The sequence below is a fragment of the Molothrus ater genome, chromosome 2, assembly GCF_012460135.2.
Source record: "Molothrus ater isolate BHLD 08-10-18 breed brown headed cowbird chromosome 2, BPBGC_Mater_1.1, whole genome shotgun sequence".
NCBI classification, from domain to species: Eukaryota; Metazoa; Chordata; class Aves; order Passeriformes; family Icteridae; genus Molothrus; species Molothrus ater.
In genome coordinates this window covers 16546391-16574322 of record NC_050479.2, presented here as the reverse complement: position 1 = coordinate 16574322, position 27932 = coordinate 16546391, and the positions used below count along the sequence as shown (strand labels likewise).

General features: G+C 45.4%; 1 protein-coding gene across 3 annotated transcripts in view; it reads left to right on the top strand.

Annotated features, from left to right (window-relative positions):
- The first annotated feature begins 1489 nt into the window (after nucleotides 1-1489).
- Nucleotides 1490-27932, top strand: part of RAI2 (retinoic acid induced 2) — a 49714-nt gene continuing 23271 nt past the window's right edge. Inside the window, exon 1 of one of the 3 annotated variants that reach the window (XM_036388415.2) lies at nucleotides 1490-1573. The gene's annotated coding sequence lies outside the window, so the exon portion shown is untranslated. Of the gene's footprint in view, nucleotides 1574-7135; nucleotides 7275-7750; nucleotides 7828-27932 lie in introns of those variants that run through there. The other 2 variants (XM_036388406.2, XM_054514044.1) reach the window with 2 other exon arrangements.

The window sequence follows — 27932 nt, the reverse complement described above, 5'->3', positions numbered from 1 at the left end:
TTTCCTCCCTGAGATCCTGACAGAGGCAGCCTGAAATCTCTCTGCTCACTGGGCTTCCATGCGACTTTCCATCTATTTAATCTATCATTAAAACTAATGCAAGGTCTTCCCATCAGAAAAAAAATAGATCGAGGAATAAAGCATTCCTTTCTTTTCATGATGTTTTGTGATTTTAAACAACTGTGCCCAGATATTTGTTCGATAGCTATAAATCAAGAGCTCAGTCAAAAGCATGTACCAGCCCTGCACAGGAGCTTCCCTGGGATATTGCCTCAATCTTTCTTTCCTTTTTTTTTTAATTCTGTGCAGCAGAAGTGAACGGCATAATAGTGGATATTGGAAATAAACTCTTGAGCAGTGGAAGGACCATCATTAGTGCTGACAAAAGCAGCTTTTGAGGCTGCGCCAAGATCAAATAATGAGAACTGGTAGGAGAAGCTGGCGTAGCTTATGGATGTGAGGTTCAAGTTACCACTTTTTGGAAGCAATTAACTTTTGTGATATTTTGTATAGATGGGTCTAAGCTGAGGGTTTCCCTTCAATTAAAGCAGAAATACCTTTGTCCACAATATTAATTATTTCTTCTTGAGTGCTGCAAGAGGCTTCCCCTAATTTACTTTCAGGCTGTTTAACCCTAGTCATTTCCCTCCCTTTTTTCACAGCTCTCCCACATCCAGACTTTCCTGGTGAAAGCACATGAAAGCCAGCCTTACCCCAGAAGGACAAGGACACCTAACTTTCCTGTGAAAACACAAGAGGAAAGAGTTGGACAGCTCTTTTCAAAAGGGAATTTGTCATGATATCCCTGCATCTACAGCCAAAATGTGCACTGACCACGAGGACCCTACTTTCACCTTCATCCATGGAAGAATTTAATTAATCTTTCTATATTGGCAGGTGAACAACATTTCCTGAAGAGAAAAATAACTGTTAATTTCCAGAGGTAATTAACAGTCACTGAATGAGACTAAAGGGCTTTCATCAAAATTACCAATCAGCTCAAATTTGAAGAGATTCTCTCCTCCTCATTGCTTCTTCATCTCATTCAGCCAGTCCTGCTGAATTAGTGCCTAATAGAGTCTCAGACATATTCATATCCTGTCAAATTCCCATCCTCCCAAGGAACTGTCCCTTTCAAATGGTAATAGAGAGGGCGTATGATGTGCACTCGTTGCTATTTTGGATTTAACAGCTGGCTGTGTTGCACTAAGGGTAGCTGTGGAAACTTAACTGAGGGATGTGTGCATGTGTGTGTGTGTGTGTGTGTACACGTCTGTGTGAGTAAACGCCTACTCCTTTGCAAATGATACCACTTATCTTAAACAATGCTCTCTTTATAACTCTAAAATTCTAATTCTCTTTTTAGACCACCACAGCTGCTGAAGGGGAGAGTGGTACAGCTTCACAGCAACCAAGAGCATGGCCTCACCTCAGGACTGCGCTGTACAACCCCTTTCCCACACGAGTTTCAGCAGATGAGCAGGGTCACCATCAGTACTGGGTCACTGGTGGCCCTCATCAAGACCTAAGGGTTTAAGGAAGGCTCTCTTCAGGCTCTCCTCACTTTGGCCAGGTGAGGAGAGGCAGGGGGATGGGCAGCCCCAGGGATTTACTTGTGTTTGCACAGTTTCAGATGCTCTCAGCACAGCCCAGCACATTGGAGTGCCTGAGCAGAGGCAGATGGTCTAAGGGCTGCCCTCCACGGAGCAATATGAGCACAGAAATTAGGAGCCCTCCCAGGTCACTGCAATATAAGTTTCCCTCCTTCTGCTTTGTAAATATTTTGAGCCTGAGCCAAAGACAGGTGGTGTTTGCAGGGACATTCTCAGTGACTTCAGCTGGATCTGTAGTACTTTTAATTTGGACATCTCAGGGGACCTCATGTTGACAACCAACATTGAGAATTTTTAGTAAAACGTTTCTGTGTGCTGTGCCAGGGCACTTCTGGAGACAGCACTAGATGGGCGCAGAGCATGACCTCTGTTAACAATATACACTACATGAAAGCTAATAATTCTGGCTAAAGCATATTCAAAATAGGATGCTTGAAGCAAAACTAATGCATTATTCACTGCTTGTTGGGAATACAAGAACATGGAGATAGACATCTGAGCCTTGGGCCTTTTCTGCAATGTACTGTACACGGGCTCAGTGGGCTTATTGGCAGTGCTGTGACTCTTACTGCTGTGGATTTTTCATTACTAATAGCATTTAAAATCTTGCCCTGTGATCAAATTTTTTAAAAAGTGCACGTATTCATCTTTGCTTTCTAGTCACATACAGTGATGGGAGGTATTTCTAATGCTGTATTCATTCCCTTGGTGTAAAATGTGCCCTTTTTCCACCTTTACATTAAATCAGACAAATATTTGGTGAAACTCACAGGGTGAAATAGTGCAAAAATTGCCAATTTCTCAGTAGGTAGCTGAAAACAATTCTGAACAGAGCACCAACATAATCAACTCCGATACAGCATGCAGGCTCTGCTAAGATAATGCTTCTCAAAAATAAAAACGTGTAAAATAAGGAGAAAAATATGTCATTTTATATACTTGTGATGTTCAAATAAAAATCTTTGTGAAAGAATTTAAGAGCAGCATTATAGAAAAATCTGTCTGGGATTTGCCTAATTGCCTGTAGACAGCCTGCAATATAGACACCTGCCTCTGAACTAATCACTCTCTGGTCCTTTTGTGGTCAACAGAGAAACACTGACACTTGGGAGAGTGATTCATCTCTTCCTAAAGTACATGTCTAAGAAAGGTCAAATGAATTGCATCCTAAAAGTGCTTATTTCTCCTGACTGACCATAAAGGTTGAAGAGTGACTAACTCAGATGTAAATTAATACACTGTGGACAACCACACCAGCCTGTGGGTTGGTGGTAGGGGGGATATGCTGAAGTGCACCCCTATTCTTCCATTTGCCACAGTGGAAGTGTCTAAGAATAAAGACAGATAACTCCTCCTCCTCCTCCCCAAACACAGATTTCCACAGTTTCATCAGATGAGAGATTTTTGGTTCAAGGAGTTTTGCCATACATCACCAGGCAGGGTATTGTATGCCCAGACCTGCCCCACAATATCCTGTCAGACAGATAAACTTCTGCAGGTGCTGCTGCAAAGAAGTTTTGGATCCTGATTTATAGTAATGGTTAATCCTTCTTGGAGTCAGAAGCAGCTTGACTGGATCCCAATTACTGCTTAACAAGGTAGGTCTTGTCAAAACAGTTTTGAGGCCAGCTTCTTCTGATGCAAGCTGATCTTTAAGTGCAACTGAAGATTGGCTTCAGTAGCACATCTTTGCTATGGCAAATTCTCTTTAAGGCTTTTGGGGGGCTGACATGGGACCAACTTTCTGCTGGAAAACAGATTGAAATGTAAAAAGCAGCATAGTTATATGCATTACTGTTATGCAAAATTCTCAGTTATCTTCAGCTTCCCTATAGCTTATCCTTTTAAAAACCCCTATAGTAATGAACTTTGCCTATGTGCCTTTGTTCTTCTCACTAAATGCTTTCAGCAAGATCAAATTACATACGATTTCTAATGAATGCTCACATATTTAATTGAAAAGAGAAACAATTGTGAGAATGCTGTTCTTGAAGTCACTGTGTTTGATTTCAATATCCACGAGTTTGTATTTTCCATGTTTGATTGCAGAAACTTTGCCTAAAAAGCCCACACTTGAAGTTCAGACCACCTTAGAAAATGGCAATTTTTAAATGTTAAAGGAAATCAAATACACATTCATATCTGCTAGTATGTGGTCCTCCCATTATAAAATAATTAAAGAACAACAACTAGATCAGGCTGACAATCACTGCATCAAAACCAGTATGTACTATGGTCACATTACAAGCAACAAAGCTGAGCTTGGTGATTTATGACAATATCACTAAAACCTCGTGATATATTTAGCAAGTGGTAATGGTAAAGGTTATAATTCCTCTGAGGGACAATAGTGATGAAATAAACCACGAGGGTCAAGTGGATTATGACCTAGTGAAAACTCAAATAATGGAGATGGAGCTTTATAAACTTCCTTATAATAGATAATGCCTTAAACAATTTAAAAGCTGCTCAGTACTCAATTTGGACTTGCCACAGGCTTACTACTGCCTATATATTACTAGAGGAAAACCTGAAAATTACTTCTATCACAATGAATCTTGCATCTGCTCAGAACCCCCATTTTTGGTGCAATGAGTGCTCTTGCTGTGCTCTGAATGCTCCCAACACACAGTGTATGTGCACTCGTCTGTCAGTTCTCCCCACCCAGCATTTGCAGTGTGGCTGCTTATGCAGAATTTAAAGCTTCCAACGCATCCTGGATTGCTGTGTTAGTAATCACACCTGGCAGTATTAATTTTGCTACTGTATAGTATCCTGGGATCAAAGAGTGATCAAGTGATAGGCTGAGATGAATGCAACTGCTGATTGCTTTACATGCTTGGCAAAAGGGAAGATGTCACATTTGTCAACACAGACAATACACCAGGTTCATGCAGATCCTCTCTCCAGAGTTACCTGAGACACCCAGCTTTACAATACTGATTATATGGGAGCTAAGGAGCACACATATGTGAATTTGTGCTGAGATTTAGGTGGAGGTGGAGCACCATCAAAGGCAAATGGTGAGTATCCTGATCCCCCTGACTACATGATCCTGCACAAACAGTGTGAAAACAACCTATGGGATCAGTCCCATTAAAGACCAAGACCATGAGTCACTTGACCAAGGTCATTCACATACATAATTTGGGCTCCTTCATTTTCATTCTTGCTGTAGTTTGCCTCCTGTGTGGCAACCCACCTCACCAGAGCTAGTTTCTTGTACCAAGATATAATACTGAACTAGCAGATTTCTGGAGAAAGCTGCATGGATAAAGCAGCAATACTGAGGCATACATGTACAGATTTATAAATTAATGCACAGAAAAAATTCCTCTGCCAGAAACGTGGAGAAGTTTGAGACCATGCTATCTCAGCTTCAAAGACATGGATAGGAGGGAAAACAAGGAGACAACACAATGCTTACCCACTTGTATAATAGCACTGACAATGGCAGGCCTGGGAGGGCATCAGTCTGAAAGCACACGGGACAATCAGCTGCCACTGAGAGAGGGATTTTTGATTGATTTTAAATTAAGGTCACTGTCCCCAGGCCACAGCTAGATTTGATTATTTCTGTCACATTTTAGAACTGACAGAAACTTCTTTGCAACCAGCACTCTCTCTGACACAATGCATAATGATGTTTTTTTCAGTGGGTTTTGATGATTCCAACTCCATGATATGCCACAAGTTGGTTCAGCAGTGACATTCTCCCACTGAAAGCCACTCATCCCTTTTACTACTCAAATCTATGCAGTGAGGGCATTAGGAAAGCTGTGGGGAGCACAAAACTAACCCAGGTGTGACATTAAATCTGAGAGGTGTATTCACTGCTGGCAGGTGAGCAGTGACTATCAACACACACCATGGGGAAAGGGCAAAAACAAGCAAGCCCAGCCATGAGCCATTTGTCGTGGAGGGACCTTTCTGAGCAAGCTGTGATTTGGTTGTTCTCTGTGGATTTCTCTCCTGTTAATTTATTCATTTTTCCCCTCAAAATGACATCAGCTGCCTGCTGTCAGATGGCAAAGGGCTCCACAGCTGTGTTTGCATGAAGAATCACCTCTGTACAGTCAGGTGCTCTGTTAATGGCCTCTCCCTTTTGTGCTGGAAGCCAGGGCCACCAGCCCCTGCCCACCCTCTCCATGCTGCTCGAGATTTGAGGAACCTCTTCACATCTCCCCTCTGGTGCCTCCTGCCAGTGTGCATGCACCTAACTACAAAACCCTTTCAAGCCATGGATTATCACTGCTGGCCTCAGAATCTTTTACAGCTCTGCTATGCCTTTTTGAGAAGGTGAGACTGGAATTCCAGCAGTATTGAGAGCACAGGTCCAGCACACATTTTCCAGTGTAAAATCTTTTCCTCTTCATTGCTCTCCTAACAAGTCCTGACATTTGAGTCACTCTTTTGGCCACACTGAGCATGAAGCTGACATTTTCTCAGCTGTGCATGTCCCTGGGCTCTCAACCTAGGGAAAGTGATGGCCAAAATCCTTCCATGATGATGGGCAAGAAATAAATGACCAACTGCAACTGTACAGTTTTGCTGTCTGGGGGAAAAAAACCCAAACAAACCACCTTGGAATAACAGTAGTGGATTTTAAATCCCAAGATGCTACAAAATTCCCTCTCAGGCAGCTTGACCTAAATTCCTATGGGCAATGAGGAAGCCACATATTTGGAGCATTTGAAAGAAAACTAGACAAATGCCCATAAATTATTGTATGGGGGACATTCCTACTCTCTTTTGGAAGATGGATTAGGCAGATGACCTACTAAGTTTTTTTTTTTTCTTCTTTCACTAATTCCTAGGATGTCATGAGTGTGTGTGCTTTACCCTTTCTTAAGTCATAATCTGATTGATCCAGCACCAGTCAAAGGTTTTGAAAAGCCCATTAAACCTCAAGAGGAAATCTTGAGCGGTTTGTTAATATCAACAGAAATCCAGATGGAATTACAATTATCTTTTATGTACATTCGAGGGCATATTATGTAATACTAGCCATGGATTTAGTTTAATGCACTGCACCTTCCAATAAGCTGCTGGCGCCACTTAATAGCGATTTGAAACCTACAAAAAACTCTTTTGCCCTTGACAAAACCGTTTTAAAGCCCAGAGACGGAGGTCAAGAGGCTTGGGATATTCAGAGTCTGATGGGAAAACGGGGACAAGGGAAAGTGAGGATGGAAAAGACGAGGGGGGGATGGGGGGCCGGGCGAGAGGAGGAATTAAAAAGGGCAAAGAGGTGGAGGGGGAATAAAGAAAAACAGGAAGTCAGACTCGTGGTCAATCCGAGATAAACGCAGAGGAGACAAGGTCAAAACTTCAAGCAGGCAGGGAGCAAAAACCCGAGCGCTGCACGAAGGAGGCTGGCGCTGCCTGCCGCAGCATCCTCCCGGGGCTCGGCGCTGCTCCGGCGCGGCTCCGGGCGCTCCCCGGGCGGGCGGGGGCGGCGCTGGCGGGCGTGGCGCAGGTTGGGCGGGCCCGCCCCCGGCGCTCGCCCCGCCCCGGCCCGCCCGGCGCGGGGGGAGCGGGACGCGGTACCGGGCAGGGCAGGGCGGCGCGTCCCTGGCGGCGGCGGCCGCGCTTGACAGAGCGGGCGGCGGCTGCGGCCCCATGGAGCCCAGCTAGGGGCTGCCGCACCCTCCACCGGAGGTAGGTGCCGCGGAGCGGATGCGCACCGACAGCCCGGGGCGGGTGGAGCGGTGACAGGTTGGCCGGGCGGCGGCGTTTTGCGGGAATGCCACCCCCCCCGAGCCTTCTTGCCACCGGCGGCCGGGCGCTGCGGTGCCGCGGGGAGGGCGGCGGCCCCGCGGTCCCCGCTTCGGGCCGTGACTATTGTTTCTGGTGGCGCCGAGCGGGCGCAGCGCGATCCCGGTGGCGGCGGCGGCGGCTTTGTGCGGGTTGTCCCGGCAGTGGGGCTGCGGCGGTGGGGGGGGGCGCGGAGGGGAAGGGGACGGGGCGAGACCGTGACCGCACGAGCAGAGCCACCCACCCCACCCCCGCCCTTCCTCCTCCTTCTCCTGCCTGCGCAACTTCTCCAAAATCACGGCCGTGGGTGCGCGGGGAGGAGCCCGCATCGCCCCCCGCGGCTCCGGCCCCACGGGCGGCGCAGCGCGCTCGGCACGGCCGCGGCGGCGATCGGCGCCCGGGCCGCGCTCCGCGGAAAGGAGACTAGAAACGTGCAGGATGGATTTCAAGATGGGCGGTAATGGGATGATTTGGGGTCCCTCGCGTAGCCGGTCACAGGCGAGAAGCAGGAGGAGAATTTACCCTTCCGAAGTTGGGGCAGAAATCTCTCCCGCTGTCGCCCGGCTTCCTGGCGGAGTGTGCCAGGCGGAGGGACTGTCACCTGCGGCTCCCTTCGTGGCTTTTTCTGGATGAGGCTGTCGCGGGGCGTGGGTCATTGCGCCGGCGTCGCAGCGGTCCGGGCGTACGTGGCGGTGAATGCCAGGGTGAAGTGTCGAGCTCCAGAAGTTCTGCATCCCTCCGGGGGGATGCTGCGGGGTGCAAGCGCCCTGGGCAGGAGTTGCAGGGCAGTTATTCTCCTTCTCTCATTTCACCCCAACACACCTCTTTTTTGAGAGATTGGTTCAGCTTTGGTTCATTTACCAGCTGTTGATGGTAGTTTTCTCCCACGTTCTCCATCAGAATTATTTTTCTAGAAAGAAAAAATTATTCAAATGCGGGATTCAAAGTATACATATTGTCTAATGAGAGTGTATTGTTAAAGAGGAAAGAGTATCTGGTTGCCCATTAATTCTTCAGGTATCTTCCGTTCAAACTTGATAAGGAAATGTTTTTCCTTTTGCTAAGTAACCTTTCATGTCATTTATCATTAGCAAATCGGCTTGGCATTCAAAGTAAAAATTTCCTCACAAATACGCTACTGATTACTAATGTTATGTCTGAAACACTCCATAGGACAGAAATCAGCGCACCTCCGTTTGGTTTTTTTTAATATGTAAATTTGAAAAGCCTTTCCTTCCATTTCACGACGCCGTGAGTGGCCCCGGTTAATCAGATGTAACTACAGTAACTAGCAGAGGAGGCTGCTGATAGGCAGGGTGGTCTCCTGCACCGCTCTGCTAGAGCAACCTGATCAATTAATGCATCCTCACTATTTTGTCCTTGGCATATTTGATGAATTTTATAGTATTTCTGTGAGGAGCTCCAATGGGGGAAGCTGAAGTCTCTTTCACCTTCAGACATGACTGAAGCCAAATTTGAAGAGGGAATAACTCTTTGAGTTGACTGGAGAGTGCTGCTGAGTTCCTGTGTATACACTAAATTCTGGAGACAATCCAGCAGCCAGAGCTATCTGGGTCAGGCTGGAAATCACCTCAGTGATGGGTTTTGCAGGGTCCTGGTCACTTCCTACCAAAAAAAAAAAAAGCAAGTGTTAAGCTTTTGCAACATGCACGGATTGCATTGTAGGCATGGACTGGAGAATGGAGCTGGTCATGTAGCAGACTTGGCATGTGCAATCAGCAGGTCACACTGAGCACCCTACAACTTCAGAATGCTTTACTTCACTTTGCAGAGCCTGCAGCAGTATGAATTACAGGGGAAAAAATGCATTTAGATGTAACAAAGGCTGCTGGCTCATCTCCTGCATTAGGAACTAATTTTTTTTTTAAAAATCTGGCTCCCTGTTTCTGCTTCTGACTCAAGCTGCCAGTGTAGCTTTGGGCAAATCATTCCATGTTTTCCTCTCTCCTCATCTCTGCCTGACCTACCAAGGTCTCATCTGTACAGGGCTGTGTGTTCAGACCCCAGCTCAAGCCCCTTACTTTCCACCAGCTGCCTTGCACACAGCAGTCTGAAGGTAGGTGGTACCTCTCTGCTCCGAGGGGATACATTCAAACACTGCTGCTGGAGCCAATCCTGCAGACCTAGCAGCCTCACAGCAACTCATCAATCTCTGATCCCAGCCCTGTTCTAATCCAGTCCTTCCCTCCTGCTGATGGAATCCTTCGAGCTGCGTGCTCGCCCTCGTGCCGGCCAGCCAGGGAAGCAGCGCCGCTGGAGATGGGCTGGGGATCACCAGCCCTCTTCAGGACACAGGCTGGCACTCGAGGCTACAAAACGCCTGGCATGAGAGGCCTGGTGTGATTTAGAAATAGAAATTATAGCTGAAGGGTAAATTGCAACAGTGTGACAGGAAAATGCCCAGCAGATGGGAGCTGGGGCATTCCTGCGCAGCCAGTGGCGTGCTGCGGGAGGGAACGGAGGTGGAAGGGTGCAGCTCCCTCGGCCTAACAACGGCATTCTTATTTTAGCATGGAAGACAGCCAGAGATAAGGAGGGGTTGTCATCCGGCTGGTTGGAGGATGGAAAAAAAAAAAATGGAAAAGCTGTGTGGAAAAGTATTTTGATGTAGGTACTAAAGGAAAAAAAAAGCAGATAACCTTGCAAGTGGTAGACTAGCTATGTAAAGCTGCCAGGACAAAGCTTTTCCCATAAAATCCAGAATGATCCTAATTAAGCCCAGACCCTGTTAAATGACACATGGATTTATTTATTTCAGATGTTTCTAGGTCCTAAAGATGGGGCCAAATGTGAAGAGTTTGATGTGGCAGATAGTTTAACCTCAATTACTTTTACATAAATCATGTGATTGTTACGGTAGCTGAAGTACCTCTGATGGGTGCCCCAGAGATACTGATTAAAAAAAAAAAAGATATTTTTAAAAATCCGCTGAAAAAAAAAACTGTATGGCGGTGCAGGTGAGGGTTTGTGGAAGAGAGGTGGCCATACTCTGAGGCAGGAGGATGGAGTGTGGGAGCTGTGTGGTGCTGTGTGCTTGCTGGTCTGTATGCACAGGCAGCTGAAATGGTGGCTTTGTAGAACAGGCAGACAGAGAAAGGGACGTAAAATGGGAGCTGACAAATATTCTTGTTATGAAACTGGGATGGATGAATGATTTATGGGGGTACTTGCTTTTATTTTATTTATTTTATTTCAAGAGGAAGGAGATGGTTGGTGATGTGAGGCGCTAGCCACGGATGGCTTTGTTTTGAGATCAGGCTGTGCTGGGTCCTGCCTCCAGAAACAGCATCTACAGAATAACAATACAGTGAAACACTTTCCCAGCCTTGCTTGAGTTTCACAGTCTGTTTTCAGGATGAAAAAGTTTTCCTTATCTTATGTTCAAAGCTGTAGGCCTAAATCCTCCCAGCAGACACTAGATTTCAAATAAGAGGTGGCTGTATGAGAGGTCCTAGGCTGCGTGGATCTTTGTTAGCCTGTCTCAGTTCTCCTAGGGAATTTCCTTTCCTGGCTTTGCAATATTGCCCATCCCTCCCAGGGCACTGAGCTACTCTGTAAATAGGCCACTCTGTGGAGGAGCTGCTCTGCTGGGTGATTTCACGTAGCTTGTTAGTTCTGGCCTTCCTTTTTTCCCACCCCCACCCAGTTCTATCCATGCTGTCCTTTGGTGTACAGAGCAGTGCTGTAACATGGATGAGGTGAGTTTACAGGGTCACAGTTGCAGGATTTTGCCATTCCTGCGGGTGGCTGGGTGTCCTGGGGACCCTTATGGGAGCTGCAGCTCCACAGTCAGTTGCTGGCTTTGGGTGTTAGTGACTGCATCCCTCTGAGCAGGACCTGTTTCCAGCATCCTTTTGTATTTCCTAGTTAATAGAATCATAGAATAGTTGGATTAGAAGGGACCTTACAGGTCATCCAGTCCAACCTCCCTGCAATAAGCAGGGACATCTTCTAGATTAGGGACATCTAACTAGATTAGGTTGCTCAGAGCTCTGTCCAACCTGACTTGGAATGTTTCCAGGCATAGGTCATTTGCCACCTCTGGGCATGTTGCAGTGACTCCCCACTCTCCCAGTAAAAAAAATCTTCCTTATGTCCAGTTTAAATTGACCCTAGTTTAAAACCATTACCCCTTGTCCTATTGCAACAGGCCCTGCTAAAACATCAAACATCTGTCCTGCCTGTCCTGTTGGTCCTTGTTAGGTATTGGAAGATGCTGTAAGGTTTTCCTGCAGCTTTCTCTTCTCCAGGATGAACAGCCCCAGCTGTCTCAGCCTGTCCTCATAGGAGAGGTGCTCCAACCCTCAGATTATCTTCGTGGCCCTCCTCTGGACCTGCTCCAACGAGTCCATGGCTTTCCTGTGCTGAGGACCCCAGAGCTGGATGCAGTATTCCAGGTGGGATCTCACAAGAGTGGAGGGTCCCCTTGATCCTACTGCTTGTGTCATTGATGAAGTTATGAAAGGATGCCAGTCCCAGTATGGACCTGAGAGGGGCACCACTCATCACCATTCTCAATTTGCACATGTAGTTGTTGGAAATGCTTCTTAAAGATATCAGAGGGCTAAATGTTCTCAAGAATTAAACAAAGGATCTGGGGTAGGTCTCCTGTTTCCCCCACACTTTCAGAAAAAAGGTGTCCTTCATCTCAGCAGCTTCCAGGTCTCTGTATTGCTCCACTCCCTTTAGAGTGGCTAGAGAGCAGCCACTCTAGCAGAAGGAAGGCAGCTGCTGTTGACTTGGAGGACAAGCTGGGTGTGGGTTTTGGTCCCCCCACCTCCCCCTTGGCAGGCACAGAGATGTCAGAACAAGCCTCAGGACTGACTGACTGTGTCCCCAAATGTCTTATCTTTGTGTTATCTCTGAGCTGATGACTGGGGGTGAGCTCTGAATGACAAGAGAAGTGAGGGAAGTTTGCTGTGACTCCTCACTAAAGCTTCAGTGAGGCTGCAAAGGGCAGGTCCCTGAGCATTCTGGTGCAGCTCCAAATTCATTTGGTCAGGCTAATTTTGAAAACCAGTCTCCTTCCAGTGTCTGCATGTACTTCAGCCTTTTAATTATTCTGTGCTTTTCCTGCAGCATGGAAACAAAGAGGTGGAAATGTAGTGGCCACCAGGAGGGCCAAGAGGGCAATGGCTCTTGCCTGCCCTGGCAGTCAGTGTGCTCCTCATAGCAAAGCCAGCTTATTTGGAGGAGTGCAGGTCTTTCAGTCCAGGAAAAAATAATTTGTTAATGGCCAGAGAATAATCACTTTACTCTGAAAAGCCTCTCCAGCTGCATTGCACCAACTGTTCTTTATCAGTCTCTGAATCCTTAATGACAGTAGCAGCTAATTTCTCTTTCTGTGTTTTTCTAGCTGCAGTGTCCTATTTTCTCTGAGTTTATTGAGAAAATAATAGAAGTCATTACATAGCTACTTGTCACCTTTCAGAAAAGAAAACTTCTCCCTGCCTGAACGGCCAAGTTAGTTACTTGGTGACTGATTCAGACAATAGCAACTTTTTGTAGCTCATCAGTTATTAAGCCGTGCCTAGTGAATAAACTAATTAACTAGAGGAGTATTGCTGAAGTTCTAATCTGTGATTATCAGAATATGGTGAATACACTGTTCACAAACAGTGTGACAAAGGCACATGTACATTCTGTGGCGTGTAAGCAAAAAAAATCAAGAAATAAAGGGTTGGGAGTGACAAAGTGAGAAATGTGAATTCATTGTGTTTATTTTCTTTAAAATTTGATGGTCTTTGAAGCTTATGTGGCAGTATTGCACAAAATGGTCCTTGGTTAAAAGAAAACTATTAGGTGTTCCATAAATATCTATAATAATTAGGTTAAAGAAAAGATAATGAGGAACATTGAAATAGATGGGCAATGAGAATGGAAGACACAGAAAATAAAGGGAATATGAAGTATTTTTGTGTTTGCATGATACACATCTTTCTGGTTGTTGGTGATGGATCACTTGCTGTAGAGCTGGATCTGCACAAGGCCACTGCAAAGCAAACAGGAAGGGCAACACATTGTTTTTTAATCAGCATTTTCTTAACCAAGAAGTCAGGCATCACTGTCTGAATAATAGATGTCTTCATCTCCAGCCTTGGTGACGGGGCTGGAGGTCTGAGGCAGCTCTCTGCAGGAGGGCTGCCCTGCAGAAAGGTGGGGGAAGAGGATTTCTGACATAGCCAAAGCTTGCTCTGCAGGCTGTGGGATGCTGAGGGGAGGCCAGAAGGAAGTAGGAACATATAAGCAGATCCCAGAAGAAGGAGCACACAGAAGAGCCCTTCTGTTCTCATGTGACATTCTTGTAATTCATCTCTGGTCCCTGGGGGATGGATGGAGTTACATCTTGCCTTTTCATGGCTGGAGGAGCCATGTTTGCCTAGGGTGGATTCACAAAGCTTCTGTGACAGAGGAAACTGGGCTCTGGGTTAGAGCTCTGCTGCATTGTGTGTGCAGGATACATCAAGGGCTGTGTTCTCTCACAGGACTGGTGGTGCCAAGCTCAGTACCTCACATCTCCCCACACCCTTGTGCCTAAGCTTATGTTAATTTTGCAGAAAACTGCTTGACCATGCTCCAGTTGTGCTGCAACCAAAGTAATGTTGGTAGGTGGAAGAAAACAGATGCAAGGAATTTACTTCCCTGCTCACCAAGGAAAGGCATCTGCCTTTGGTTTGGGTTTGATGTTTAGGCCTCTAACTGATTTTTTAGATGCTTTTGTAACAGCTGTGTTTAGCTATGAAATCATCACTTCTTTTAGGATGCATTTTGGCTGTCACCACAGCTTTCTGTCCTCTAAAGGGGAGTATTGAATTGATGGGGGTAGCCATCAATTTGGATTGATGAGTGCTGCAGACAGGAAAGTGGAAGCAGCATAAGGCTGTGTGCCATGGATCCCCATGCTCACAGCATGTAACCTCAGAGCTGTGCAGTGACTGTCCTGGAGGGACCTAGTGCAGCCTCCCACCAGAAATGATTGGGTCAGGAGACAAGGTGGGTGCCCTTGATGACAAACAGGCTACAGACATCTTAGACTCACTTTGGTTACTGGAAAGGCTGGTCAACCCTCTTACTTTGTATTTGCTTTTTGGTGGAACTGATGAGCTCTTTGCTCTGCAGCATAAAGACCCAAATATTTTGGGACCTGATAATTCTGATTTTCTTGAGAAGAGATGCCCCTGCATTTCCAAGGAGCTGAGGTTCTCACTTGAGTAGCCTTTTATTTTTAAAAAGGAAGGAGGTGTTTTTATTAGAGTTTCCTGTTTTGGACTCTTTGGTTAGAGGGTATGAAGTGGTCAGAGGAGGGAGACTTGTCATTTAGATCAGAGTTGTCTCTTTGTATTTTCTTATACATACACGTACGTATACATATATTACATATTTTGAATTTTGCAATTTTCTCCAGTTCTAGTTAAGGCTGCTACTTAAAGGAAATCTAAATAAGGTTTCCTGTCAAGAATGGTTTAGATTTAGCTGGTTCTGCCTGGGGCTGAGGGATGGGTTAGGACACTTCTCAAGGTCGGTTTCAGGACCCTTTCCATGATTTTAGGCAGTTACTCAACAAAACAGATTCATTGTAGGTTGTACTGGTTATGCTGAAAGGGTTTTGCTATAGCATTTAATGTGGTTATTTGTTTGAAAAGGAAATAATAGGTAATTGTAGCATAGTTACTGCATCTGCACTGGACAAATGTTTCTTTAAATAGGAAAATAACTGATGTTACATTTCTAGACCAGCATCGTGATATGGGTGTGATTAATTTTTCCAGGAGCTTTGTGTTTTTTATATCTGCTTAAGTGTATTAACATTTTAAAAGGTCAAAGGTAAGCTTTAAAATGGATGCCAAATTAAGATGGATGGGAGGAAAATGACATTTACTTCTTGTTACTGCACATTGTTTGAATTTGACCAAAGGCAAAAACAAAACAAAGAAGAACCCTCCCCCCCATACACACGCACGCATGCACGCGTGCTTGCATGGACAGACAGCCGTGCTCCCACCACCTGCCTTCCCTCCACACCTGGTCTGGCAAAATCCTATTCATCAAGGCTGGTTAATCATGATAATCATCATTAGAATCCTAACAAAATCAGTAGTCCAGTGTGTTCACTTCCAGACAGCCTTTGTATTCTTTTGCAAAGTATATAATTTAACTAGTGCGAGTGGACTCTGTAAATAAAAGTAGCTAAAATATAAATATTAGGAAAACATGGCTAATGAGAACTCTAACCACATTATCATTTCCTGCCCATGCTGTGTTCGAGATGATGATTTCATCAGGGATGGGACTGGACCCTCATCCCTATTCATGCAGTTCCTTGCACATTGAGTCCCAATGAAAGCAGAGGATAAATAAAGTATGGTGGGAATGATGCCTTTGCTGCCAGTGGGAATGGTGGCCAATCCCAGCCAAGAGCAAGGCTTTAGCAGAGCTGCTCTGTGACCACACCAGTGTTCAACAGCTCTGGGTTTGGATGGAGTGCCACAGCTCGAGGGAAGGACTGGATCTGGTTGTGTCCATCACTTCCACTCTTGCCCTTCCATGATGGTGGGTGGCTGTGCTGGTGATATGCCCTGTGCCTCAGGAATCTCAGCCACTCTCTGGTGAGAGGGACCCAGCCTGCTTTTGTGGGTGCTGTTGAACAAGACAGATTCCCTCCTTTCACTTCATGACATCTGCAGTAGAAGGAGGGTTTTAAACAAGGGAGAAAACCACTAACATTTCTCCAAATCCTTCTTTCATCCTGGAAGAAGTGGTTCCTCAGGGAGGCTTCAGACTGCCTCCTGTGTCAGCCTCTGGACACTCAGCCCTATTATGCCATGTCCCAGAGCACACCCCAACCTCGTGTGGGCTACGAGGGCTGTGTGGCTCTGGCAAGAGTCACCCACCCCGTGCCAGCTGTGCCTGAGCTGTGTGGAAACAAGAAAAGGCAGTGCTGCTGTTCCCATTGCCACCTCTGCCTGCCACCCTTGGGCTCCTGGGCAGGGCAGCTGCCCAGAGCAGAGCAAGGGGAAGAGAAAGATGCAGCACTTAGCCCTGCCCCTGCACAGCAGCATGAGGTGTGTCCAAGGCTGGGATAAGGGATAGGCAAATCTTCTCCTCCCTCCCCAAGAAGCAGCAAGCTCTCCTAAGCATCCCTTCCTGGGTGCTGAAAATGTTTGTCTGACAAAAAAAAAAAAAAAAAAGAAAATGACAATTGCTCATCTGCTTTGTTCCAGTGTGAAAATGTATTTTTCATTTCAAACTGAATGGATTCTGAGTTGAATCTGAGTAGAACAGACTAGACAGTTTCATTTCTTCATTCTACCAAAATTGTTTTTAAATCACTCAGCCCAAATATTTCTTTTTAATTTTTTTACCCCAGCCTTGCCACTATAGCAAACAATTCCATTATTTGCATAGCTCTAATTGCAGTGATTAAACAAACACAGCAAACTCCGACCCTTTGCAGAGCCTCATCACAGCCCCACAGCCAGCTTGGTCTGTATTTTGTCAGCAGAGAGGGAGATGTGGCTTTGTGTAGACTGAAAATAAATTATGGACTTTCTGGTATTTTTTTTTTCCCTCCAAACTGATACACTATCAGTTTGGAGAATGAATAATTTTGCCTGTTCTCTTGGTAGTGGGCTGAGAGATATCTCCCTATTGTGAACCTGGTACAGTTTTAAAAGCATTTGGATTTTCAGTGCTTTGTTCACGTGTTACACTTGAGTTGCAACCTCTGTTGTGTTACTAGAATAACGTGTAGGGTTGCTATTCTGTTAGTAATACCCATATTAACATAAAGAGAGACAAATATCTACATCTGTGTGCAGTTTTTTTCTGTGAAGGTGTTGGGTACCTGAAGACAGGGTTAAGGAAGATTTTATCTGACTACAGTTCCATCAAATAGGAGCAAACAATTTTTTGGACATTTTTTAATGACATTTATTTATAGCAGGTAGCGCACAGGCGGCTGCTATTTCTCAGCGTGCTGGAAGAATGTTCTCCAGATGGTGCTTGCTGTTTATGCTTTTATTCACTTCGCTTGAACACAGCAGCCCTCTACACAAAACACAGAAAATTGGAAAATAAAAACAATTATGTTTTTACAAAGTGCCATGTGATTTGCTGAGATGTCTGAGCTGACTGATGAGCCGTGGTGGGGGCAGCGGGGGGATCGCGCCCGTCACAGCCCCCCAGCCCCGAGCCCCACGTGGGTCACAGGCTCTCCCCAAAGGGGGGTTTGAGCAGAGCTGCTAATCCCACCCTGTGTGTCTGTGCCTCTTCTGCCTCCCTTCTCCTGCACAGGGATTTGGGTGAGTGTAGGAAAGGCTGTTATTTTGATGGCAATGTTTTGGTTGGGTTTTCTGTGACTGTGCAGCCCCAAAGAGGGAGAGACATGAGACAAAGCATTTCATAAACCTCGCCTGTGCCATCCTGTTCCTTCAGCTCCTCATCTCACTGAAAAGTACTAAGGCCTTTGGCTGGTCCAGCTGAAAGCAGCAGCTAAAGCCAGGACTGATGCCCAAAGGGAGCGGCGTGCTCCATGATTTCTGTTGGTTGCAGTGGTGAAGATAGATAGGTATCCAAATGGTTGGCAGGCTCTTGCAGGCTTTTGTTGTGCAGCTTCTGCAGGGCTACTCACACAAAACATTCTCAGAGTGGAAGCTTTAAATAAAAGACTCTGGAATCTGAATTTTTTTTCATTAAAAATCCTTGGGAAAATTGGGAAAATAGCTCAATTATTTAAATTTATTTAAAAAACCCCAAAAAACTAGCCAAACAAACCAAAAAAAAAAACCAAACCAGGCAATCATAAAAATAGATATTGGCAAGTAGGAAAAAACTATTTCTAAATTTTTTTTATAAATATATCTTAATATATAGGTAAAAGAAATAAGTATTTCTCGCTTCTACTGAAAAAGAACGAGAAAATTACAAACCCACAGCACTTCAGGGCAGGTTTTCAAATACCAGAAAACATATACCAATTTTAAACTTTGGAACAGGACATGATTATTATTTCTTTGAGAACAGGAGCCTTCAGATTCCTTTGAAATCTAGTTTAAAGCCAGCAATACTTCTAGTGAAATTAAATTTCAAGAAATTAATGTGTGAACAGCTCAACTGGTTTTGGGGTTTTCTCTGGTAAATGGGCAGTGCTGCACAGCGCTTCAATTCCTCTCCCTTGCCCGTTACCCAAGAGACAGCCCTTTCCCAAGCAGAATTCTTGCTACATCAGCTCCATGCTGTTTATCTTCTGTTGCTCCCTTGGCAGTTATTATTTCTTAATGTGTTAATTGTAGTTCCTGGACTCTTGTGTGTGAGGGTGTGTAATGCTCATGCTAATGATGCCGACACGTTCTCTAGTTCCTGGAATTGCAGAGCAAAAAACTGAAATATGGCTTGGGCATAGAGCATCCAGTAAGAGAAGTCAATTAGAAGAATTCAAATAGCATGACAAGAATAAAATGGGTAATAGGGAAGAGTAGGTGTTGGGTTGGGGTGGGGGTTTTTTAGGCTTATTCAGTTATTATTCTTTCTATGGCTCTGGCTTCATGTGATATATATATATTTTTAATTAAAACGTGAATTATGTCACTTGCTTTCCACCTTTTAACAGTATTTCACAGTAAATTTCATTCCTAATAGCAAGTAGTCAGGGGTAAGGAATGACTTTGCTGAGTGATGGAGGTTGTTAATTATTAAAAAGAAACCTATGGATTTGAAACAAATTAGACCTCATTAAGCTGAGGTCTGTTTCCACACAGACCAGCAGACATGAAGAAGCCCATCTAGGAGCATGAAAAATCCTGCTTTTTAGCTGATGCATCCCTGGTAGTGATGCTCCTGGGCTGGCATGGGGTGCATGTCCTTCTTTGGTTTGTGTGAGAGATCCCTGGTCTCTGACCTCAGCTCAAAACCCGTGACTCTCTTGGCTCTCTCCCATTTCCCTTCCACTTCTCCTGGCAGCCCCAGCCACCCCAGCCCACCTGCACACGGGACTCCCAGCTCACTCTGGAGGTGGCTGCTGGCCCAGCAGCCGAGCCCACCTGGCTGGGGAAGCCAGTGCCTGGAAAATGTCAGAGTGCACCATATTGGCTGCTCCAGGTTCAGTGAAAGGAGAAACACAGAAAAACTCCTTTTCTCTTCCTTGATTTTGGAGAGGAGGAGGATCTTTGGCTTGTACCATGGAGTTCTCTCTGTGGCTAGGCTGGCAAACTCTGTAGGATACATTTATTTGTTCCCCTTTACAGAGGCGGGGTTTATTTTTTGTTTGTCTGGATTTACTTTGTTATCCAAATCATCCGTGACTCTTAAGTTGTTTGTACTTAGAGTTTTTCCATGGGACTTAAGCAAAAATCCAAAGGGCTGGAGTGATTGTTGGAGAGTACCCTCAAACATATGTAACCTTGCCATGCTTTGAGCTGCTTTTTTGAAACTTCTTGAAGGCAATGGGTGAGTGCATCTGCAGGAGAATCCTAATAAGGGGAGAGAAAGGTGGCCTTAAGTGATCTTTTTAATTGTATGTTCATAGGCATGCCATGTATGGGCTTTGCTGTCTGGCTGAGACATCCCCCAAATCTCTGGCATTACAGGCAATGACACACTCATATCAGGAGAAGAAACGCCCATTCTGCTGGCTAGAAATCAGCAATAACATTTTGACATCTGTGCAACAGTTTAAAATGAATTATTCAGCACATAGATCGTGCTGTTTGAGCAGCCAGCACATCTCTGCCCATTTACTACTGTCAGTCCATGGTGGAGATATCACTGATGCCAGTGGGAGCTGAGCACATGGGCTGGGGGTAAGTTTTGGCCCATAGCCTGAAACAGCATTTGACAGCACCCCTGCAGAACATGATAGGAATAATCTGCTCTGCCACCAGCAAAAGACCGAAAGACAATGGCAGTCTGTTTCTCCTCTTAGAGTATGTTGAACACATGCAGATCTTAAGATCTTAAGAATTAAAGAAAAGATCTTAAGATCTTAAGAATTAAAGTAATAATTCATTGTTTGACTGTTTGAATTTTGCTTTAAAGAGTGAGACTGGCATGTAATTTTGATTAAATCAGTGTATTGCATATGAGTGTCCAGAAGCCCTGAGCATCTCTTGCCTACTGGGAGTAGAGCCTGAGCACAAACTGGCAGCAGATCCAGGCCAGTCTCCAGCTTCTGCCAATTTGGGGGGTTAAAGTCAAGTAGTATCTAATCCCTGTCAGTAAAGAAAATTGATAAGATTCACGATGTCAGCAGCATCTGATTTGGAAAAACTAGCTGAAGTGCCGTAAGAACACACTTTGGAGAACTGCAGATGGGGAACTGGGGGGAACCAGATAACTAAACACCAGTACAACCCTTCCCTGCTCAAGACAGGGACTGAGGAGAAAAAGTGGACATTCATCTTAAGCTTAGCTTTCTAATTCAGCAAGGTGATCTGAATTATAGCAGTGTATGTGTCGTGAGGTTCTAACATCTGATATTTCACAGGATGTCTGTTCCCTGTAGCTGCATTTTTAAAAATAAAATGCAGAACACAGTAGGGAAATGTTCTTTGCTATAGGTTACTGTCCTTTTGTTACCCTTCTTAAGGACTATGTTGTAGCTGCTCACTGATGCTTATCTCACAGGTGAAAATTCAGGAGCACTCAGATAGCATTGCAGTGTGCAGCAAAATCATCTGCCTGTCATTGTCCATGTTTTTCAGGTAGCTAGCTAAAAATGCCTCAATTTCTACCTGCTCTTCCATTTATGTGGAAGAAGTAATACCCTACTGTGGAAGGAGCTCAGTGCTGTACATGAAAAGGCAAGACATATTATCCAGGTAACTGTAAAACAAATGGCTGGTATAATGAAAGTTAAGCAAATCCCTGTGTCCCCTGAAGTCAGAATTTAAGCACATAGTTAAGTCTTGCTTGCAGTAAGGGTATATCCTCTGATAGGAGCACTGTAGCTGTAAGGTCTTTGAACCCATGTGTGTGTACAGCTTTATTTTCAGAATCCCCAAGAGCTTTGCAGTTAGCTGAACGAAGTGACACTGTGCTGTGTACCTTGCAGCACTGCTGGCTGCTCAGGTGTGGTGCTCAGCAGGAGCTGGGACCTGGCTCCCTCAGCCAGTCCTTGGCAGAGGATGCTGCAGCTGGATGCGAGCTGGGGTGTGCAGCCCCATGTGGGTACATTTTTGTAGGGACTAGAGTCTGTTCTGGCTTTTGTAGGGCTGCCATCACCAAAGAACCTGAACCTTCTTGCTGTCTTTGATCCACTCACCGTTGCTGTGCTCCCCTGGGGCAGGAGGATGTTGTCCCCCTTGGGCAGGGAGTAAAAGAGGCACAGAGAGATGTCAAACCTGGTTTTAATGGTTATTTTTGTGTCAGCATCTGTGGACACATCTCTGAGGGTGGGTCCCAAACCTCCTGTCGGCATAGTTTGAACCTCATCTGCTGTTACAGACTTGGTCCAGAGTGGCACCGTGTGGGAAGCTCATGAATGGGGCATGGATGTTCATCTCCCCTGTGTCAGAGCAGAATTCAAGGATGTGCCTTGCTGGTGTAGATGTGGGATGGTGAGGGAAGAGGGGAATGTGCAGAAAAACAGTCCAGAAAAACAAGGAGTGGGGTAAATAGCTCAAGTAATCTATGTATGAGGGTGAAAAAGGCTACCTGGGTTTATTTCCACTTGATTGGAAGGATGTGTGTAGCCTGTGTGCATCCATTAATTAGTGATGTAGTTGTTCCGTGCTGGTACCAACAAAACCTTAATAGTGCATGATACCAGCCTGTGATTGCTTCCTTTTTTCCACATCCCCTTGTGAGGATGTGTGTATATCAGTGCAGCTGTGCCCTGCATACAGTGTGGATGTGCTGTGGCTGCCTGCACAAGAAAAGGACAGTAAAATAATTCACTAGTTATTACCTCCCATGTGAATTTTCCAAGTGTTTAGAAAAGGATCTTTGATATGCAGCACTCTCTAATGTGCACAAAATAACTAGAGTTGTTTTTTTTTCCTTTTCCTGAGACATATTAGTTCTTAAAATGGCTCCTGAGCAGCCTTTCCTAGGTACGTGTAGCAACTGCAGCTGATGGTTTAGCAACAACAACAACAACAAGAAGGAAAAAGGCTGTCCCTAGTTTCCTTTATATGCACACTGTGCAGCTTTTCAAGCAGTGCATCAAACACTGCTGGCTGGAAATTTCCAGGCCCATTTCCTCCTGCCTGGTGCATGCTCATAAAGCAAGATTGTCTGTACAGTCTGTAGCTGCAGTACTGCAGAAAGTCAATAAAGAGCTGACCACCTCACCTCTATCAGAAGCAGTTGAGAAGCCCTGCCTCATCTGCCTTATTAAAACTGCACTTGACTCCTGCAGAGAAACCTAGTTGGAAACCTTGAAGAGAAGGGATAAAAAAGGAGTCTGAAATTGCAGTGAGTATTCTACAGCTTGGTCTTGCAGTAAGGTTAAAGAGTGCATATTGTGAAATAAACCAAAAATGCAGCTTCATTAAAAAAGGGAAATGCCTGAATTTAATGCAGTGAACTTCTGACTTTTCCTACCTGCAGTACAGCACAGAGATATGATTAGTTATTGCAGCAATGAGCAGATTTAACTAGCTCCCTAATGGATTTGTATTTTGAATTTAAATATGTATATGCCTATATATGCATGTGTGTTTATGCTTATTATATGCATTTGTGCAGGAAAAGGCATGATGTAGAAATAGATGCAAGCGGTAGAATTTGTAATGTAACATGTCTTTGAGTGTGTGTTTGAAAGGATGTTTGGGGTTTTTCTGCTTTCTTTATATAACAGTAATTGATTAAATGTTTGCCAAGCTTTCAGTAGTATCTACTGGGAATCATCACCCTCACCTTCCCCAGGCATGCCAGCTTTTTTTCACCTTGAAATGAAAAAAGAGAGAACTTTAACAGAAAGATCATTGCTTTACCTTAATATTGTAAGATTTCAGAGATTGAATTTTCTGATAGTAATGAAATGAACCCTGAGTTGTGCCATGAATTTGATTGCAGTTAATTTGATTTTTGAGATGCTCAACAAAGCTTGCCCATTAGCTTTAACCTTACATACTTTGGATTTGTACAAACTGCTATTTTATGTATGTATGGGTAGAGATACCATGAAAATCTCTCTCTGGTGGTTCAGTTGCTTGTAACAATTACTGTCACTAAGTACTAACTATAAGTACTGACTATAAGTACTATAAGTACGTACTTACTAGTTAGTACTTACTATAGGGCTGTTGGAAATAGTATCCATTGAGCTGCTGACCAGTAATCCCACTTTGTTTATTGCTTTCATGGTGCAGGGATAGCTTTCCTTTCACAAGGAAAAATACAGCTGAACATCTCAGCCAGGAGGCACACGCAGACTCCATCCTGCAGTTTTTTCCAGTTCTCACTCTTAATGAGCCTGGTCACATGAGTAGCAGTGACTCTTGTCAGAAAGGAGATTTTTTTGGCTGAAACTCACCATTTCTGTATATGTGATTTGCCTCCTCAGACTTCAGAGTGAATGTGTGCTTTTTGCTTGTGTTTGCCAAGAGGCAACAACTGTGGGGTGGGGTATTCCCCAAGGTGGTCCCAAAGTCTGGCCTGTTCTCCTTGCATGATTTATTCTCAGTCAGCAGTAGATAAGATGGTGGAAGATGGCCTTTTATATATGTGTGTGTATAAATAATACCAGATGCAGATAAGAAACTATTTGGTGATGTCAGAAAACTAAAGACATAAGGCTGCAGATAACTGGCATAGCATTATGGAGTTGATCGTGTGTGGGAAAAACAGGAGGGGAATTCTGCTGCTGGGAGAAGACTGGTCACTATAGGGAAAGAAATAGAGAGGCTGCAGCTTCCAGAACAGAGGAGAAAAAAGATGGGGAGGGAAGAGATGAATGGCAGGGGCACGCAAGTTGGGAGTGTTGCCAGAAGTTCTCCAGACAATGGGCAAAGGGTTGAGCTGCCAAGGAGATTACTGCCATGAGCTGCTCCTGGGAGGTCCTGTGAGCAGGGGGATGCAAAGTCTCAACAGAAGTCAGGGGATATATGACTTTGTGATGTGTGGAAGGGAAACTGCCCATAGATGGAAAAAGGGTTGGACACCTGACTGGAAAGAAGGCGTTTCGTCTGGATCTGTACCACCAAGCACTTGTGGAGCCAGGAACCAGGCTGGCTCCTTCCAGCTCCAGCATCCTGAGCAAACCTGCTGCAGGTTCATTTTCTGGCCCCAGGAGGGGCCCAGGACAGCCCTGCTCCTCACTTGGGTGTTTCTGTGCCCCGTGGAGGGCTCCTAGAGGTCATGCTGGCTGCTACAGGAGCAAGACCAGGGCATGTGCCCATCCCCTCCTGTCCACCTGAAATAATCTGGCCTTGGTGGAGTGGAGCAGTCACAGCAGGGCTGAGCTGAGAGGCCCCCAGTTTGGCAGGTGAGGGGCCAGGTACCAGGGTGTGCCTTTGCAGGGAGCTGCCATCCTTCTGCAGGATGCTGGCATGCCCACACCTCTGCAGCATCTCCTTGGATCCTGCCAAGTCACAGTCCAGCAGTCTCCCTTGCTGACTGCATTGCAAGGAGAGGTTTTGTTATTCGTAGGTTACTATTTTATAGAGTTTGTCTTAAATTCTCTTCCCTCCATTCTGCTTTTGGTGGCCCCATCTGAAGGTACTGTGTGCAGTTATTTTGGTCAGAATTAGGCAAACCCATTCAGCAGCAGAAGAAAGGAGAAAAAACATCCAACAGAAAGTACTGATGACTTCACCAGAGAGTCCCATGATACCAAATTCAGCACAGAAAATTGAGGGAGTGGGCAGAAACCTCTTTCTCTTCAGGGGGTGTTGAAACATGGTGTCCTGGAAATGCTCAGGTAAAAGAGACCATTGAAGCACCCTCTCGGCCTGGAGCTGCCCGTTGATGCCAGCTGTTGTGCCTCATGGTGACAGCGTTGTATCTTCCATGAGAATCTATATCCATAGGCTGCTGGACACCAGCCTGCCCCTGATGCAGTGGAGATGTTGGTCTGTATGTTCCCTGAGGGACACACCTTTCCCCATGGCTGAGGCTGGGAGCAGCATGAATCCTCACCAAAAAGGATGATACAGCTCCCATACTGCCACAAAGTTAAACTAATTCAGAGGCATCATGTCCGATGTCTCTCAGCCAGTGCTAGCCAGAAAGGAAACAATTTACACATCAGCAATTTTTTATGATTAATAATATTATCCTGCCTTAATTGAAAAATGGGCTGGTGCCCTCAAGAAGAAATTAAGCTGCAGGAATTAGTATCTAACCTCTTTATGATGAATGTGTATTTTTACACACTGCATATTACTGGCAGTGCTTTTAGAAAGAATCGTGCCGTGTATTGTAATAAAAAATTGTCCTGCATTGTTTGTAGTTGTGTGGCACCATTCTGTCTGGCTGACTTGGCTTTAAGAGCCTGAACGCTTGGGAAGAAGCAGTGTGAGGATGCTGAAATCCTTTTAAAGGGAATTTATGTACAAACAGGAGTATGATGTGTAGGCTCTGAGCTCTGCTATCAGTTGTTATTGCTGAGAGATATTCACAGGGAGTCGATGCCAGATGGAGCATTAGCCATTGCTGGCCTCAGTGCCTTCGTGGGAAGTCGGTCATAAAGTCAGTGAGGGCTCCTGTTTGTGGGATTTCTAAACACCAGTGAATCATTTTACGTAGTAAAGCAGTTGTCGTTGGGTGAGTTTGTGTAAAGGTCTTTGTGAACCTCTTTCTACCAAAACAAAGCTTCAGAAGGAGAGGGAGAGGCGATGCTGAAGGACAGGGAGATTTGTTTTGCCAAGAACAGAGCTAGCAGTTCGACTCTGCTGAGGTTTGCCAGGCACCCAGCAGGAGCAGGGAGCTGTCACCAGAGTCTGCCAGTCTGCCTGCAGCCACGGGTGGTCCTGGGGACAGGGTGAGTCATGGCTTCAAGGCATCATGCTCCTTCCATGTGTCCTGGGACTTTGTCTCGTGTGGAGCAGCCCAAAGAATCCAGGACTAAAGAAGATGAGGTGGTCTAGGTCTCTCATTTGGACACCTGGGGACAGCACAAAGTCAATAAAACTGCTTTCAACTATCCTGCTGCCCTGGCACCAGCCACATCTCCTGCAGGTTTCTTGGAGGACCATCACTTCAGCAGGAGACTCACATCATGTGGCATTTCAAATGCCTTGTTCCCTGAACATAAAACACTTAAATGAGCCCTCATCAACTTAAATATTGCTTACCCAAACCTTTGAAAGTTGTGTGTCAAATCTCCCTGGAAACACACAGCGAAACATAGCTGTCTGTGGTGGAATCACTGGTGCTTTCCAGTGTCCCTGGGCAGAAGGGTGTAAGGAGCCTCCTCCTCTTCTCCATCCTGAAACAGTGGGAGGATCCTCATGGAGAAAGATGTACTTGGGTGGTGCCATCTTTCCTGGAGGGAAACCTGCCCACAGTTTGGGGCTGTGTAGGGAGGAGGAGGGTCTGAGCAAGGAGCCAGGAGTATCTGTGGATCCAGGGGTCACACTGGCTTTGCCAGGATGTGTGGGAGCACAGTGGGAGCAGCCTGAGCAAGGTTGTCCTTCCCTGCTCCTTCTTGGCCACAGCTCTTTGGACTGTGCCTGCCATGGGGACCCCAGGAGCCTCCCAGCCCTGCTGAGGGGCAGTGGTGGGTGGCTGGGGCTGGCAGTGTTTCCCTGGTGTCACTGCCTGTGTAGGCTGGTCCTGGGGCATCCTCACACCCATTCTCTGGCATCTCTACATTTGTAGCCAAGGTCTTCTTACTTACCTCTTCCTTTGTATTTCAGCCAGGTCCCCATTAAAGCAGACAGTGAGGAAGTCTGCATTAAAATGCTTCCTTTCATCCGTCTGTCCTCCCCTCCTCGCAGCCCCATCCTCCTTGTCCCTGGAGGAAACACTCGTCTTTGCCAAGATCCTGCCTCGCAAAAGTAAACAATATGAAAATACAATAAAATGTTTTGATTTGCTGGGCCTGACATTCAGAAGCTGCAGAACAGAGACTTACAAAAAAGGATTTTCTATAGATAGCCAGTGTGAGAAAAAAATAAATCTCTCATATTGGGCGTTATTTAGATCCAAGCATCAGGGCAGCGTGAATGGGGAACAGAGGATTTTGTTTCCAAACCTGAAGGTTCTTGGGAGGTTTATGCTGCAACATCTGTCAGCAGCTTTCTGCCTGGCATCTGTGGGTGACTGGCCTATTGCACAGTAATGTCAATATTTGGGACTCTTGTCTCTGTGTGTGTATATGTACTGTTGTTGCTTGATGCTTTAAGACTGGGTAGTGTACTGAAAGCCCTCAGAAGGAAATAGATGAGCTGAAACTTGTTTCCTCTGGGGCTCTTCCACATAACTCAGAAGAAGGCAAACAGAAATGGAGGTGTAATCCCTGGGAGATGAGCTTCCTTGGGCACTTGTCAGTTTAGCAGGCTGGGTAATCTGCTCTGTCATCAAGATTTGCAGATTAGTTCTAGTGAAGCTACTTGGCTTTGACATTTCATTAGGGAAGTTTTCCACAGTTTTTCATCC